Consider the following 16886-nt stretch of genomic DNA (forward strand, 5'->3'; position numbering starts at 1 on the left):
CAGGGCACTAGCACCGTTGGAGGAACTCCAGGTGTGCTGACACAACCCACATCACAAAGGATCATTTTAGGGCCTGACTGAGTAGATGGCAACTATCTGTGTTCCTAATTAGCAATCCCAATGGTCCAGTTTTCTTTAATCAAATATACACTCACTAAGCTCATGTGTTTTGTAATCAAAGTTTCTTTAATATAACTCTACATCTTCATTGGAACCTGTACAGTTACTGTTACAGTATGAAGTTTGTTTCGAAAAGAAAAGAAAAGAACGGGCAACCACAAACAGACAAACGATCTAATAAACTAATTATATTTGAAATTTTATTTAATTAAAAAACCCAGCTTTTCTCTAATTTTTCAAATATAGCCTTACATTTTAACAAAAAGATTATAGGACATAAAAATAAGGCAAGGAGATATTACAGAATGACTCCTAGAAATAATAATAAAGCATAACAAAAATATGAAGATCACTACAAACAGAAGACAGAAAGAATATTTGGGATGAAGTGCATTGCAATGGCATTTTCTAAAAAATGTTATTAAATTAATAAAGCACTGCACAACAATATTAATTATCATGATCTTTCACTCCCTTATATGATACAAGGTTATAACCCACATTGGTCTTACTCAGAATAGAGCCCATTGCAATTAATGGATGAATTGCAGCCTATTTATTTCAATGGGCTTACTCTGAGTGAAACTTAGTTGGCCACAACCCGTATTTGGTGAGCTGTTTCTCTCCCAAGCATGGCATACTATGGGTGGTTGTAACTGATGTCTTCCTTTCTTCATTTTGTGATCTTCTTATATTGTCTTGTGTGTGGATCTATTTTTGCTGACTGTATTTTTTACTCCATTTCAGAATAAAATATAGTCCATTATTTTATTTTACTTTAAAAAAAAATGCTGCATAACAAAATATGAAAAGCAGCTTTCCGGTTGGTTGACAATTTCCACGTGTTCCAGGCAGTTTTCTTTTTTAAAAAAACAGGGATGCCAATATTGCAAATGACTCCTCTTGCTAAAATTTAATTTAATGTAAACATTGCTAATGAAACAAATTCCATCTCCTCGAAACACATTTGTTCATTCCCTCTAAGTTATTGCTTTGAGCAGTGGGATTGGCTGCAATGGGCGCAGAATAAGGCACATTTCTCAATCGCGCTCTCATCTGTGGATGCTTGTGCAATGGGCAAGCACTCCCCGCACGCCTCCCCAAGTGTTTTGTTTGAATATGAAAATATGGTGAGATATCAAGCATCAGCATAGGGGACGGCTGGGAGGCTGCATAATGAGGACAATTGTGCTTGCCTTCAGATGCTTATGTCGTTCACAAACACGGATGCAGTCTTGTATTTTGATCCTCAGCACGTTGACATAGGAGTCAAGCCCGGTTCTCATGTGATGCTGTCTTTATAAGATGATTTCCACTCCTTTATTTTGAGCAGAGGGAGGGCTTTCTTTGAAGGTGATTATAGCTAGTATTTCAAGTTCAAAAAGGAGCCCAATCTAAACAGGGCAGAAAAGATGCACAATATGTTTGTTGCAACCCACACCAAAACAGTTCTATTTCTAGTTTGAGCATGTGTGCATGTGTGAAGGCGTGCAGACCAAATGAATAGCATCTGGAAATACTGATTGAAATGAAAACAATTAAGTCAAGACCCCCGGCAGCAGGCAGCGTAGGATTGGGATTCCTGCATGGGGGCACCTGGTTCGCGCCCCCTCAAAATTGTCTTCCCGGGTCTACAGTCCCCTGCCCCCCACGCTATGCCCCTGGAAGCTGGAGCCTTTTGTATCAGTTTAGAGTTGTATCAGTTTAGAGTTGGACAGTAGTAAGCTAGGTGGACTAATGGGCTGACTTGGTAACAAGACAGCTTCCTGATCAGTTCTTGAATAATAATAATAATGATGATAATAATAATAATAATAATAATAATAATAATAATAATTATTATTATTATTATTATTATTATTTATACCCCACCCATCTGGCTGGGCGGCTCCCAACAGAATATTATTAATAATAATAAAGCAGCAATAAAACATCAAACATTAAAAACTTCCCTAAACAGGGCTGCCTCCAGATGTCTTCTAAAAGTTAGGTAATTGTTTATTTCCTTGACATCTGATGGGAGGGCATTCCACAGGGCGGGTGCCACTACTGAGAAGGCCCTCTGCCTGGTTCCCTATAACCTCACTTATCACACGGAGGGAACCGCCAGAAGGCCCTCGGAGCTGGACCTCGGTATCTGGGCTGAACGATGGGAATGGAGATGCTCCTTCAGGTATACTGGGCCGAGGACATTTAGGGCTTTAAAGGTCAGCACCAACACTTTGAATAAGGGCTGTGAAAGAGTCCCGGGGAGATGGTTGGACCCATATACTTTGAAAGCACCAACTATCTTTTTTTTTGAGGGGGGAGGCTTATGGGAGACTAAATGCAATATTCTCTCCCTCTCTTAAGTAGGCCACTGATGCTGGTGCCCGAGCTTGCCCTGGGCCATCTGCTTGTCAGGAAGGTGAAGACAGATATTTTCACACAGTACTGCACATACAAGTTCCTGGATTAAAGCATATTTTGTTTTGACTGCCATCCAGATTTATTTGTTTGCTTTCCCAATGAATATCTAAATCCACACAAACACTGGTTTGCTTGTTGTTTTTCCCCAATATACTTGATCCAAAATCTAGCCCCAGCAGCAGAAAATGTTGTTCCATTTGGTAGAATCAAACTTCTGCACACCTGAAGAAGCTCCATCTGTTAAAAAAAAAAAGTAGTTAGAATTTAACCTTTTGTTTAAGACAAATGTCCATGAAACATACAATTCTTTTTCACGTAGGTCTAAGATATGATCCATGCACAAGGTGTTATCTTTGGTTCTGCTTACCTACTTTATATATTGAAGAAAACAAAACAAAACAAATCCAATATCTGTTCTATTTATTTTTTTCAGGTAGGTGTGAAGAACTCCACTGATCTTTCTGATAAAGCTACGTACTACATTGAATAGCAAGTAAACGATCAATTCAACACTAGTATCAAAGATGGCAACCTTTTGAATACTGAGCAAACTAAGACAAAATCTGTGCAAGTTTATTCGTCGTTTGGAAATTTAGTCGAATACAAATATGCCATCACATTTGAAGTTGTTTGTGTGCACAATGTGGTCAACACTCATGAAGGTCAGAGGTGTTATTCAGTTATGGTATTTTATGGATAGTGATGCATAAATGAAATAAAAAAAAAATCAGTCAACTTGTCCTTTTATCTAGCAGTGTATCTTTAAATTTACATTTTATTTTATTTTTCAACCTTGTCAGTCAATAAAATTAGTTTAACCAACTTATCATGTCCATATTATTTCATTCTCGTTTAATTTGTCAGCGTTTCCCTTTCCCCTTTGCTTCACAACCATGGTAATGTCAATTCCTCCCTAAGCGTTTATTCTCGTAAAAGTTTTGGATTTTTATGAGCCCTTTACATGTCCAACCAGGATTCAGATTTGGATTCATACTTTCAAATCACAATACTGTACAGAGAGAGGCTCAAATGAGCAGGGAGGCCGATACTGGGGGTAGAGAGAACAAGGAGAAGACAAAGTTGAAGAGAGGAGGAATGAGAGAGGCAGAAAGACAGAGAGAGAAGAAAACAGAAAAAGGCATGGGAAAAGACACACACCAGCAGACGTTCCTTCTAATTAAGCATTGGAAAATGAATAAGAAAATAAAGAACCAGTTATTGTAATATTGTATTGATCTTCTTGCAGTGGCGTAGCGTGGGGGGTGCAGGGGGGGCCGGCCGCACCGGGCGCAACATCTGGGGTTAGGGCAAATCCATGGGTTAGGGGGCGCAAATCCACGGGTTAGGGGGCGCAAATTACTTGCCTTGCCCCGGGTGCTGACAACCCACGCTACGCCACTGTCTTCTTGTGCTGTTTGCCAGGATAAATACTCATGTTAATGCAGTGAGTGAAAGGGGTAGTCTGGGGTGATAATAATAATAATAATAATAATAATAATAATAATAATAATAATATAATTCTCACCCCATATCAAAGCTAAGTAAACAATATTGTGTTAGGAAAAATAAGATACTGGTGTGTGTGTGTGTGCATGTGCATAAAAACATGCACATATTATGTTACATATGCATATGATTTGCTGCAATCTGTAGTACTGTATTTTTCGCTCTATAGGACACACCCGACCATAGGACGCACATTGTTTCAGAGGGGGAGAACAAGAAAAAAAAATTCTCCCCCTCTCTGCTCAGCACCCCTTCAGCGAAGCGGCAGGAGAAACAGAGCCCCTTCCATTTCTCCTCCCGCTTCGCTGAAGGGGCGCCGTGCAGCTCTCCCTCTCTGCTCCGAAGGCTTCAGGCAGCTATCCCTGAAGCCTGGAGAGCGAGAGGGCTCAGTACGCACCGACCGACCCCTCTCGCTCTCCAGGCTTCAGAGAAAGCAATGCAAAGCCTCCGGAGCGCGGGGGGGAACTCTCCCTCTGCGCTTCAGAGGCTTCGCATTGCTATCGCTGAAGCCAAGGAGCCTGCATTCGCTCCATAAGATGCACACACATTTCCCCTTAATTTTTGGAGGGGAAAAAGTGTGTCTTATAGAGTGAAAAATATGGTATTTGCCATTTGTGTTGACTAGACTGCTGTTAGACCTGGTGCAAGGTTGAGCAGAAACCTCTGCACCCTCCGTAGTAGAAAATCAAGCTGACAATTGGTAATGTGATTTCTGGCTCTCGGGAGAGATGTTTGTGGATGAGAAGTACGCCAGTTCATGCAACACAATGCTTGTGAAACTCCATCCCACTACATAATGCTATGGGGTTCAAGCCTTCACACCATCATTAACATGATCATCTGAACCTGAAATAACCTGGTGCCAGACAGTCTGTGCCCCACCGCAAATAAATACTATGTGGTTAACCTAGTTTTGAAGGCTGTTCCTCATGCAAAACCAAATAATGTGTGAACCAAAACAAAGTTTTCCTTTGAAATTTACACTTCTCCATATTCTGTGTTACAGGTCTCCATTCTGCATTACTGGGAAAGTTTGCATAAAAATGCACAAATTCATGAAAATAACATATACAAATGCATTATGACTTGCTGGAAAGTGTATATGAAGAGAAATGTGCACAGAAATGCTGGTGATTTTTTCCTGAGGACTTAAAAAAAAAATCACAAAGTGATGTGGAAATGTGGTGAAGTTAACTTAATATTTCAAAAAATGAGACAAAATGAAATTGAAGGATCTGTCCATCCCTATCTTGTGGTGTGTCTCAGGGAGCTAAATGTATTGAGCTGGCTATGTGTGTATGTGTGTTATAAAGTTCACTCTGTTTTATGTTGGGGGAGATAACTCTAGTAAAATATGTGTTATAATTGAGAATGAATCTTCAATGATGTTTCAGTCTTAAAGACACGTTTTTTAAAAAATCACCATAAAATTGTAATTCCTAAACTGGGCTCCTCTAAGTTTCAGTTACCTTCAAATGATTTTTTAAATATATATATAGTTTGGAAGGAAACCTGTATTGTCACTCCACTTATTATTATCCATCTTTGGACAACATATGTATGGGTGGACAACACGTATGTATTTCAACACTCATATACTTGTTGCATCTAGAGAGTGTGGCCAGTTTTCACTGCAGAGTTGTGACATATATGATAGATTAGATGACATGAAAACAAACGTGCATCTATCTAAAGATGTTGGAGAAGCAATGCATTAAATACGAGTGTCTTTTAGTTGACTGGATTACCTCATCTTTTTTTCTTTTTTTAAAATTCCCAACCAATATGAAGCATTATGCCACATACAAAAAATATATTGTAATTTAAGCCCCCAATATAAGTTGAAAATAGGGAGAAAAGTGTGAAGCTTCTACTTAGCCAAGTATACCACAAAGCACAAAAGATCCCTGGATCATGGTTTGATAACCATTATAATTAAGATAAGCCATCCGTTAAATAAAATATAATGTGGAGGTTTTTTTGAGCTGGTAGTTCTGATTGAAAGTTTAGAAAGTGACAGAGCGGCAACATCAATAAACAAATGTTTTTCAGTAGAAATAATGAAAAGTTTCCAAACTGCTCCAGTTTCTGAATTTCTAAAGAGTGCTTTTTTTTGTCATCTCTGCTGTTGCTGCAGCCAGGCCTGCTCCAGGGACCCTAGGTAGAGTATATTGTGGTATTTATAATACATAGCAATTTACATAAATAAAAGAATGCAGGGCTGCCCCAATACATTCTACCACCTAGGGCAAAAAATAAAAAAAGATGGCACTTCTCCCCATTTCATGTATAAAAGCCAACTGGATGAATAACTGAATCTTATTTCAACATTGTAAATAGGGCAGTGTACTTGAGATCAATGACTAGCTTAGGGCAGGGCACATATGCCACACACAACTCTGCCCTCTAATACCGCCCACTGTTCCCGTCTGAGGCAGCTGCCTCCCTCTGTCTAATGGTAGAGCTGGTCCTGAAAGCAAGGAGACTTAAATGCGTACAACAATCCATATCATGTTTATAAGCAGGAGAGTACCATGGGGAATATTAATCTCTGTTCTAATGATAATATGACACAAAGATGTATTAAAGTCAAAGAGCATGTTATCTATTCATTTGCTCATCCACACACTATCCATACCAAAACAATAAATTAAGTGAGATGTTTCCTGTTCTGGAATGTTTTGTTATGTGTTATAGTTATTTCTCACTTTTTAAAAACTTGATGTGTTTCATCTGCTGTTCTGCATCTCTGCATTATTTCACTAACTGCTCTCTTACTGCTATTCTGTTAAGTGCTGATTGTGAGTTGCCATAGAGGTCCCATATGTGAACAGAAAAGCATGGTGCAAATATTTCAATAAATACATAATGCAAAGTGCCAGAAGTAGAGCGCCATTGTTTAAAATGCTTAAAAATTTCTCCCTTCAGACAGAGCTATATGCCATCTCCTCAGATGTGTGTTTCTGCAAGCTGACTTAAGAACCAACTTTGGAGCTGACTTTGTGAATGTGGAAGCAGATTTACTGCTAGCTTTGCAAGAAAAGTAAGGCATCTGAAACGAGCGACTGGAGTAAGGCTACCTTCTTATGCTGAGAATGAGAGCAGAAGTACAACTTTTTACTGTCTGAATATGTACATGTGATGTAATGAGAAGATGTCCCAAGTTTCTGCTTTAACTTTTAACCCTAGGAACAAAACTGTGGTAAGCTAATGACTAAAGGATCCAGAATGATGTGACAGAGAGAAAAACACCCCTGCCTTTTTCTGACCTCACTGTGCTTGCTTTCAGTGCCTACAAGCAGGGGAACAGTGGCTGTATGGGAGTCTAATTCCCCCTCAATGACCCATACAGATACTAGTGGGGAGGTAGCAGCTCCAATAGTGCATAAAACTGAGAGTAATCACACACACAAGCACACACACACACACACACACACACACACACACACACTATCTTGATGCTGTGTTTTTCTCTTTCTCCTTTCTCAAAATATTTGGTACAGTAATTTCTCATTTTAATGACTTGAAATAAGACTAAGCCCTTTCGTACATTCTCTGTACCTATTTAGCTCTGACTTTAATTAACAATTTTACAATTGAGTTGCTGTGAAGAATGAACACTTTTTTAAAAAACAAACAAACCCACAAATCTGGAAATGGAAGGTTATACATTAATGGTGGCTAGAGAAACAGAATCATAGGAGTTTGGTCTCCGATGTCAAAGGAGTCTAAGTGCACCCTACATTTATGTGGGGAAAAACTCCCACAAATTTGCCCCAGACCATCCACTGTAACTTAAATATCTGGTTCTGACATAAGGATACTGAAGTCTAACTATCATTAAGACTTCAGGAGCAAGTCACAGAACACTGGTTTCCAAATCTGGTTACAGTAGGGACCCTGGTTAGTATAAAGCAGTGGTGGCCAAACTTGGCCCTCCAGCTGTTTTGGGACTACAAGTCCCATCATCCCTAGCTAACAGGACCAGTGGTCAGGGATGATGGGAATTGTAGTCCCGAAAACAGCTGGAGGGCCAAGTTTGGCCACCAGTGGTACAAAGCATGGTTGCAGACATATAAGCCATAGCTGTTTCCCACAGAGGGCCTTACGGTCTTCAAACAAAAACACCTTGGAGGTCCAGGGCCACAGAGAGGTTAGGCTGGCCTCAACCAGAGCCAGGGCTTTCTCGGCTGTGGCTCCAATCTGGTGGAACGCTCTGTCACAAGAGACTAGGGCCCTGCGGGACTTGGCATCTTTCCACAGGGCCTGCAAGACAGAGCTGTTCCACCAGGCCTTTGGCCAGGGCACAGCCTGACTCCCTCATTTGGCAATCCTCACAGAACTCTAGCCCAATGGGTGCCATTAATCTGATGAGAACTGATTTTAGAATGAAATGATTTTAGATTGTTGTATCATTTTACTGTTGTTAGCTGCTCTGAGCCTGGCTTCTGCTGGGGAGGGTGGGATATAAATAAAATTTTATTATTATTTCTGGAAGGGCAAGAGAATATGGTGCCTTATTGACCATTCTCAATTTTTAACGCTAGCTATTGGAAGCATCCTGTCTACAGTGAATTGGCCTGAGGTATTAGCTTCAAGACATATCACCAAAAAAATATAATCTACTGGTGTGGAAATAAGAGTTGTTTACAGCAGAGGTAGTGTCAGCAGGACGCTGATAAGTGTGCACCAGGGGAAGTGGGGGCTGGAGTCTGAAGTGGAGCAGTGGTTTGTGGGGATCTGCAGCAGCCAGAAGTCAAGAATCAGAGGCAGGGGAAACTTCAGAGCTGGAGGGTGGAGCACAGGATGGGTCAGAAGAAGCAGGTCAGGCAGGTGAAATGCCACCCTCTCTTGCACCACTGTCCCCCAGAACCTGGAGGGAACTGAAAAGGGAGGAGTGGAGGAAGTTTCTGCACAGGCACAGTCTCTGGCTGCATGCACACAGCCCATCGGGGGAAGGTATATAAACTGCTGGCAGGGGAACGGTCACCTGTTGCTGCAACTGCTCCATAGGATGCAGACTTGGGAATAGCTGCCAAGCCATTAGATTGATGTACGTAGATATCCAGAGCTGTACAAGCAACTGTTTGAAAATAAATACTTAACTAACTGCCGTGTGCATTCCTTTGGCTGGGAAGCACCCCTGACAGGTAGTCAACATGGTGCCCTTTAGATTCGACTCCAGCTCCCATTAAATCCACCAACATTTCCAATGGCCGAGAAGGATTGGAATGATAGTCCAGAAATATCTGGAGGGCCTCATGCTGTTTATTCCTGCTTTAGTGTAATGTAGTGAAAATAATTAAATTTTCCAAAGCCATGTTACTAAATCTTAAGACTTCGTTCATGATGAATTTTCTATTTCATTTAAACGCATTCTGCCACATATACCTTCATATGGTGAACTCAAGTTGTATGTATATCACTTAATATCAGTAACACAGCCAAGACAAATTTGTAGACAGCACAAAAGAATTTATAAATAGAGCAAGGCAAAAATATGGACTAATCCATTGGCTCAAAAACAACTTTTAATCAAAGTATTTGGTACGATAATGAAATAAACTTTGGCCTGGAGAAAGCCTTACAACAACAACAAAAAACTACAGAATGATCCCAGTTAATACTCTTTCAAACCTGTATTGTTAACAATTCACCTTTAACTTTGTGAAACTACCTTTTCCTGCTGCAAAAATCTAAGGTAGGAATTGCTAAATTGTATCTTTGCCGGCATGCATTGCACACACTATTCAGTGCTGTTTACGATCAATGGGCCAGACCTAACAGAAGAAAGAAAATGGCACAAATATATTATGATGAACAACTATCATATGCTCCCATAAACTTTATGTTTTATCTTTTGAAAAGCTTCTGCTATTTAATAAGATTTAGCCTCTTACTTTTAATCTCATATTGCAGTTGCAAGGAAAACTCTAGTATTGCTCTGGCATGTTACACTGTTGTCATGGATACACAAGTAAGGTACATTACTTCCACTAGTAAATAAAGATTCTGAAAGAGTGCCTGGTAGGATTTGCTAGGCTTGTAGTATTGTTAGCTGCTAAGAGCTTTAAATAAGCAAATGGCTGTGGGTTTAAACTAATATGCAGTGGTGAGAGGATGTGCATTTGATGTGTGTGTGTATAATTGCATTGTTCTTGCTTAGATTTGATATATATTTTAATTAAAACTAATCTTTGCATATATTATTTCATTTATTAAGGTGTACATCTGCAAACAGACTGAAAATGGTGAGATGAGATCAGTGTCAGTATATATAATTATTAAACAATATTTAATAATGCAAGTTGAGAGAGCATGTATGGTCCATTAGGTCAGTCAAGTTCAGATCTTGCTAAATGAATTAATAGGTCTGGAATCTAGGTGCCAAGCACATTGTAAATTGAAACTGGCAATTAACCTTTTTTCTATGGATGCAGTCCACTGGGAAGTTCTCCTGTACGAGACCCAATGAAATGAATGGGATACAAGCCCCCTTCATTTCCATAGGGCATCCTTGTGAGAACGTCCCAGTGGATTGCCCCTCCCCTTGTTATTACCAAAGGCAAGAAAAAGGATTCTTATAGCCAACATCTAATAGCAGTCCTAAATAAATGACTTACAAATAACTCCAGATGATTTCAATTTAAAGGAAATGTGTTTGGAATTTAGCTGCTTTGAATTAAAATTATGTGGCCTTTATTGAAACAAAGATTACACAAAATGCAAAATTTAGGTCACTCTTGATCGTGTCAATTTTTATAACAGGTTTGACTTGTTTCTGATAAAGCTGCATCTAAATATGAAGAAGGAGTGCATACTAAAATATAGGAGATGCTAGATATCTGATTTATATGAATAAAGCCATAAATAAAGATCATAGAGCTTTCTCATTATAACACAGTTCTAAACATATAAAGCAGTAGTTTCCCAAATGAAAACTGTGGTAGGGGCAAAGGTTTGCATCAATCTCTCTCACGTAACACTGTTAAGAATTTGAATATCTATGTCTCTAGAGCACCATGTAACTTATCTGACCATTTTATTGCATAATCAGCAATTTAGAAAGAATATTCTTAATGAACTCCAGGTAGCATTGGGAGGTAAAACCCAGTGGAACTCAGTGGGACCTATAGCTATGTTTGAGGTGTTTAGGACTGAGTGGTCAATTACTCATAGATTTTGATTTAGTTACATGGAACACTAAAGAAGCATGGACACCTTACAAGGAATACTTTCAGAGTGCATATGTATGTATGGGCTTTGCATATGTGACAGTTTTCAGATCTGACGCTGATGACTGAAGTCTGACTAGATGAGTTCAGATCTTGGTAGTGGAAATGACTTGCTGCCTTAAGCCCCTTCTCATGAGCCTTTTTCTCTTGGGTGCTGATCCTAATCTTTCAGTTCTTCCTTCAGGAATAGCTCAGTGAGCTTACTGTCTCACAAGGACTCTTGAAGGCTTCCCATGTGACAAGGACAGCTAATCCAGGCTGGCACACTATCATTGAAAATGTACTGTACCCATTTTGTAGCATTGGCAAAGTTAAGACCCTGTTCACAGTTGTTGGGTGCGTATGAATATCAGAGTCTGCTTTTGTAGCACATTTGAATGCTTGCATCCTGGGACCGAATTTGATCTTAGTTGACGCTGCATGCATATTTGCATACTTATGAGTAAGTGTGAACACGTGATTTTATAGTTCTATGCATATCTTGATTCTTTTAAACCTTTTATATTCTGTAATAATAATCAATTGTTGAAATATTCAAAACTTTTCCGTCCTTATCTATGCAGACACATGTGCCATGGCATGCAATTTCTTACCTATGTCTACATCCAGTGTTCTAAACCACAATCCTATGCATGCCCATTCAGAAGAAAAATCCCATCAGGATGTACTTCCAGATAGCAGTGTATAAGATGTATAATACAACAGCCTCAGGCTATGGTTCAAAAGACATATCCTAGAATTTATTAGAATGAACACAACTTATCATCAAGAATCTACTACTTTTGTATAACAGGTAAGTTCAATACGGGCATCTATATAATAATATAAAAGAATTCTCTAAGGATAAAAGCACAGATTACTGTGCATGAGGTTCCTTTGCGTAAAATAAATAAAAGTAGCCCACTTACATTGATACACAGTGGGAAAAAATCATTTGGTGAATGCAACAGACTTCACAGTCACAGAAGAGGACAGGACTTCCTTAATCCCCCAACCCCAAGCCAATCTTGCGATTTTGGTGGTGCTTGGAAATGGTGTAGGGGTGTTTCAGATGCTGGAAGAACAGGCAGAAATCACCCTCCTCGTTTGAAGAGAGGAGCAACTGGCTGTGCAATCCTATACATGTCTACTTAGAAGTAAGTCTCATTGAGTTCAATAAGCTTACCCCTAGGTATGTAAGCAGCCTAAGAGAACAACCCTAAGCTCCAAGGAGGATGCTGTGAAGCTCGCTCTCCATAGTGGTCCACAGGTGGAAAAGGAGGTCCAGCAAAGGGCTCTCCCCTGAAAGGATCCATCACCATCACTGTACTGCTCATGGTACTCAGTGGGTGTTGGGGTGGAAAGTGGTGCTCTAGGGATGTGTTGTGGGGAGCCTTGGTTCCATAGGATCCAAAGCTCCTTTGACATGGTCCTGAAAATGGTGATGAGCCACACTGGCCCTAGAGCTACAGCAGCCATCCCCACCCCATCGGTGTCACTGGAAGGGGGTGGGAGCTAGACAAAGACTTCCACTGCCACCTTCTTTTTTCTTTTTTTAAAATATTTTATTAAGGGTTTTCTTGTTTTACAGTGTAAGTGTAATGCCTCGTACTTTTTTTCTTCCATGTAACATTTTTACAGATCCGTTTCATTTGCTGAGGCATTAGGGAGAGAAGAAAAAAGAAAGAAAAAAAGAAAGGGGGGTGGAGGGAGGGGAGATGGATGGGGGTGGGGTCGGGTAGCGGTGTTTCTATTATGCTTAATGTATGTAGAGTTTGGTGTCAGCGTGCTTGTGTTGTTCACTTGTGTTCCTTTGGTGGTGAGAGAGGTTGGGGTTGGCCTAGGGTGTGATTGTTTGTTTGTGATTGGCTGTGGTGATCTTTGTTTTCGTGTGTGAGTGAGGTGGGTGGGTGTTTTGGATCAGGTTAGCCATATTGATTTGTATGCTGTTGGTGGATTATTGTCGTTGTCCTGTTGGGCTGTGTATGTGATAAAGGGGAGCCATACCGGGGTGAAGGTGTCTTCTTCTGTTTGTCCCTGTGTCAGTTTCAGTTTATTAGTTAATTTTTCTAGTTGGGCTGTTTCCCATACTATTTGGTACCATTGGTCCATGCTTACTCCTGACAGGTCTCTCCAGTGTCTGGTTATGGTGTTTCTGGCTGCTGAAAGTAGGTGGGTTATGAGTTCTTTGTGGTGTAAATGGGCATTGTTGTCTTGGAAGATGTTTAGTAGGGCCAATTCTGGGGTGAAGTCTAATACTTGTTTAGTTATTTTACATATTTCTTGTATGGCTGTTGTCCAGAATAGTTGGATTTTGGGACACTCCCACCACATGTGGAGGTATGTGCCTGTGGAGGTGCACCCTCTCCAGCATTTTGGTGAGGTTCCTGGGTGTATTAGCACTAGTTTCCTTGGTGTTAGGTACCACCTGTAGGTGAGTTTCAGTGTGAGTTCTTTTCTTTTCGTTGATATGGATTTAAAGGGGGGTTTAGACCACATTCTGGTCCATTGAGTGGGGTTAATCTCATAGCCTATGTCATTCTCCCATTGTTTTTTTGATTGCGTCTAGGGGATTTGCGGGGTTTTGGAGTAGTATTTTGTACATTGCGGATACCGCCCCTTTACCGTTTCCCTTTGTTGTTAGGAGGAGGTTTTCAAAGGTTGTCAGGGGTCTAGTTGCTGCTGATTTTACTGTTGGGTTGTTTAAGAGGGCATGTAGTTGGTGTTGTGTTAACCAGGGCATTTGGGTGTCTTCTAGTTTGTCTTGTATTTCTTGTGTTGACAAGGGTTTGTTATTTTTATAAAAGTCTATTAGGCGATATAAGCCTTTGGTTCGCCAGGTTTTTATCTGGAGGTTTTGTGCTGCATGGTGGAATAATGGGTGGTACGCCAGGGGGATTAGTGGGGATGGGGTTGGGGATAGTTTGCCTATTTGTGTTTTCCATGCTTTGAGCATGGTCTGTGTGTACCTGTTAAGTGTTGTGGGAATTTTCTTTAGTTTGTTTGGGAGGAGTGGGTATGTTGTGGCCACTGCCACCTTCTGTGACTGGAGTAAGTCAGGAGGGCTGAAGAAGTGGCAGGTTCCTCTGTCATGAAATTTCATCAACCTGAGCATCATATTAGAATTGCTCTGTTAGCATCCTAGCCTTTGTAAATGTTCTCTTTCACACTCTCTTTATATACCTGTGGAATAATATACAGCTAACACGTTTAATTCAGAGACAATCACAGCACCTTGAGATATTTATACTTTGCGAAGGCTAAGTTGTTAATCCTGTTTTACCTGGTTAAATTAGATTGGAATTTAAATGTGATGAACTGTCTCCAAGTGACATCAGAATCATGCTACCAGAAATCAATATTCTTAGATTGTTGTTTTTAAAGTCCAATTAAGGGCATCACCTGTTATTGGAAGAGGGGTGCTGGTTGTGGGGGAGAATTATTTACTGCTCACAGTCTCTCTCCAGGTTTTCTTTTAATAAAAAAAAGGTTGCTTTCAGCTTCAGTGTGAAGAGAGTTAATTTAAATTTGATAACAAATGGCTCTGCTTTTTAAATGAATGTAGCCTGGCAACTTTCGCTGAGAACCCGTCATCGGGCCTCAATTATGTATGCAGCTTCTTTGAGAAATAGTTTCACACATCTGACCCAAGGACCACAATGTTGTTGTCATGAAATAAAAAGTGTGTGCAGGCAGGGCAATGTTTCATTCCTGGACACTCTCCACATGAGCTGACTTTGCCCTCCTCTCCACACTTGGGAGTTGGGAGGTACAGAAATGCAAATGCACAGATGCAGTTATATAGAGCTTTCTCTTCTCCTTTCTCAAATCCCCCCCCTTATATGTGTAGAAATAATGCAGCAGTTTGCCTTTCCGTCTTGTTTTTTTACTTAAGCTGTGTGTGTGTTTTTATGTGTAGATAGATAGAAAGATACACATACACACATATATTCCCAGTGTTTTGATGCCTTCTCCAAGGCTATCCTTATCAAAGCAGTAGTGTGAAACCAGACAGACAGGCAAAGAGTTAACCCCAACACCATTTCCCCCCCAAAATGGCTGCTTTGTCTATGTGCACACACCAACAGCAAATGTCCTTCTGTTATTGTACAACCAATTTCATGTGTCAACTATTCATATGCTAATAGCGGTACAGTTTCTCACTTTTTTTCCTTCAGCGGATACATTGTAAAGATTTTTTAGAGACAGTGGAACACAGGAATAAACAGCTTTTTATTTCAGAAGTGATAAATTAGTTTTCATTCAAACAACATGCAACAAATGCAGCTGACCAGTATTGTTTGTATTCATTGTTACTTTGCCTTTGGGATTCCTGCCCCCCCCCCCCCCACTTCAGTTTTAGGGCAGTTAGCAAATATTTAGCAGATACAGTTAGAGTTTACATAAAGGATTTCGCTCCCCTCCACCCCTGCTACTTTTATGGACAAAGTTAGCGATGGGAACTGGCACTGTTTCAACATACAAAACATTTTCATTTTATGTTTTTAAACAAAGCGGAAAGAGTAAGTAGAAAACGTATGCTACTGTCCTGTTCGTATTATCCAAATATTGCAATGTACCATGTACCAGTAAATCATTTTTATAAAACAACAACAACAAATAATCCAACTAAAGAGAGCAGGGTTACTGTGTAGACTCTGGGATTTATATATACTATTGTTGCACTGTTTATTTTGGGTCTATAGACTGTAATAAAGCTATGTGTGTTATTTATTTATTGAAAAATACCATATAAGTTGGATATAGTAATATGATAGTTCTGGTTTTTCTATCTCAGAATTACTGTTTTAGAACAAAAGCATTCACATAATTTTGAATAAAAGGAAGGAACAACATTAACATCAAAGGGCTGACCTACAGCAGCTTATGACATTTCTGATAAAATGCAAGATTTTCCCATTTTAATAAATATTTTTTAAAAATAACATACCCCTTTAGTTTAAAGTGAGCACCACAAAATTTAATAAGAAACCTGAATTTCTATATTAATATGATGAGAAACGTAAGTGTAGTGATATTAAACATAGAAGCCAAGAAACCAAATTACTTAAATGATTATGTTACATTGCAAAAATTTGTGTTACAATCCTGGCCTAAAAACAGAACATCACATGAACATGTTATATAATCTGCTGTAGTTTACCTGGGAGCAGGGACCACAAAAGTCTGTGGTGCTAGGTTTTGAGTAGACATATACACAATTGCACTGCATGCCTTTATTCTGCTGAATTTTATTAAAAATTGTTTTAAAATTCAATATATTAAAAATTTTAGTGGGTTTAATTTAAACATTATGATTGCCATTGAACAATGAGCTAGTGACTTGGTTCTGCACTGGATTATGGCCAAATAATTTTCTTATATCCAGCTCAGACAGAAAGGATATAGCAAAAACTTTAAAAAACAAACCAAACTTTATTACAGTATAGTTCAGTATAGGCTTATTCCCACAGACTTTTATAGGGCTTACTCTCAGGTAAGTAAATATAGGATTGCAGCTTAAGGAAAAAATTTAAATATCCTGCATTATATTAATTCACTATTAAATAGCAATTCTATTAATAATTTCTCAGAAGTAAACCCTTCAATGTCCTGTGGGGTTTATTACTGAGTGTG

General features: G+C 39.5%; 1 long non-coding RNA gene across 9 annotated transcripts in view; it reads right to left on the minus strand.

The window, feature by feature from the left end:
- Positions 1-897: 897 nt before the first annotated feature.
- The window catches only part of LOC310745048, a 133503-nt gene continuing 117514 nt past the window's right edge, over positions 898-16886 (minus strand). For 8 of the 9 annotated variants that reach the window (XR_014539846.1, XR_014539848.1, XR_014539849.1 and 5 more), the window contains exon 4: positions 898-2766. This is a non-coding gene — a long non-coding RNA (uncharacterized lncRNA). Of the gene's footprint in view, positions 2767-11863; positions 11983-16886 lie in introns of all 9 variants that reach the window. The other variant, XR_014539847.1, reaches the window with a different exon arrangement.

Source organism: Podarcis filfolensis, assembly GCF_964270895.1.
Source record: "Podarcis filfolensis genome assembly, chromosome: 11".
NCBI lineage: Eukaryota > Metazoa > Chordata > Lepidosauria > Squamata > Lacertidae > Podarcis > Podarcis filfolensis.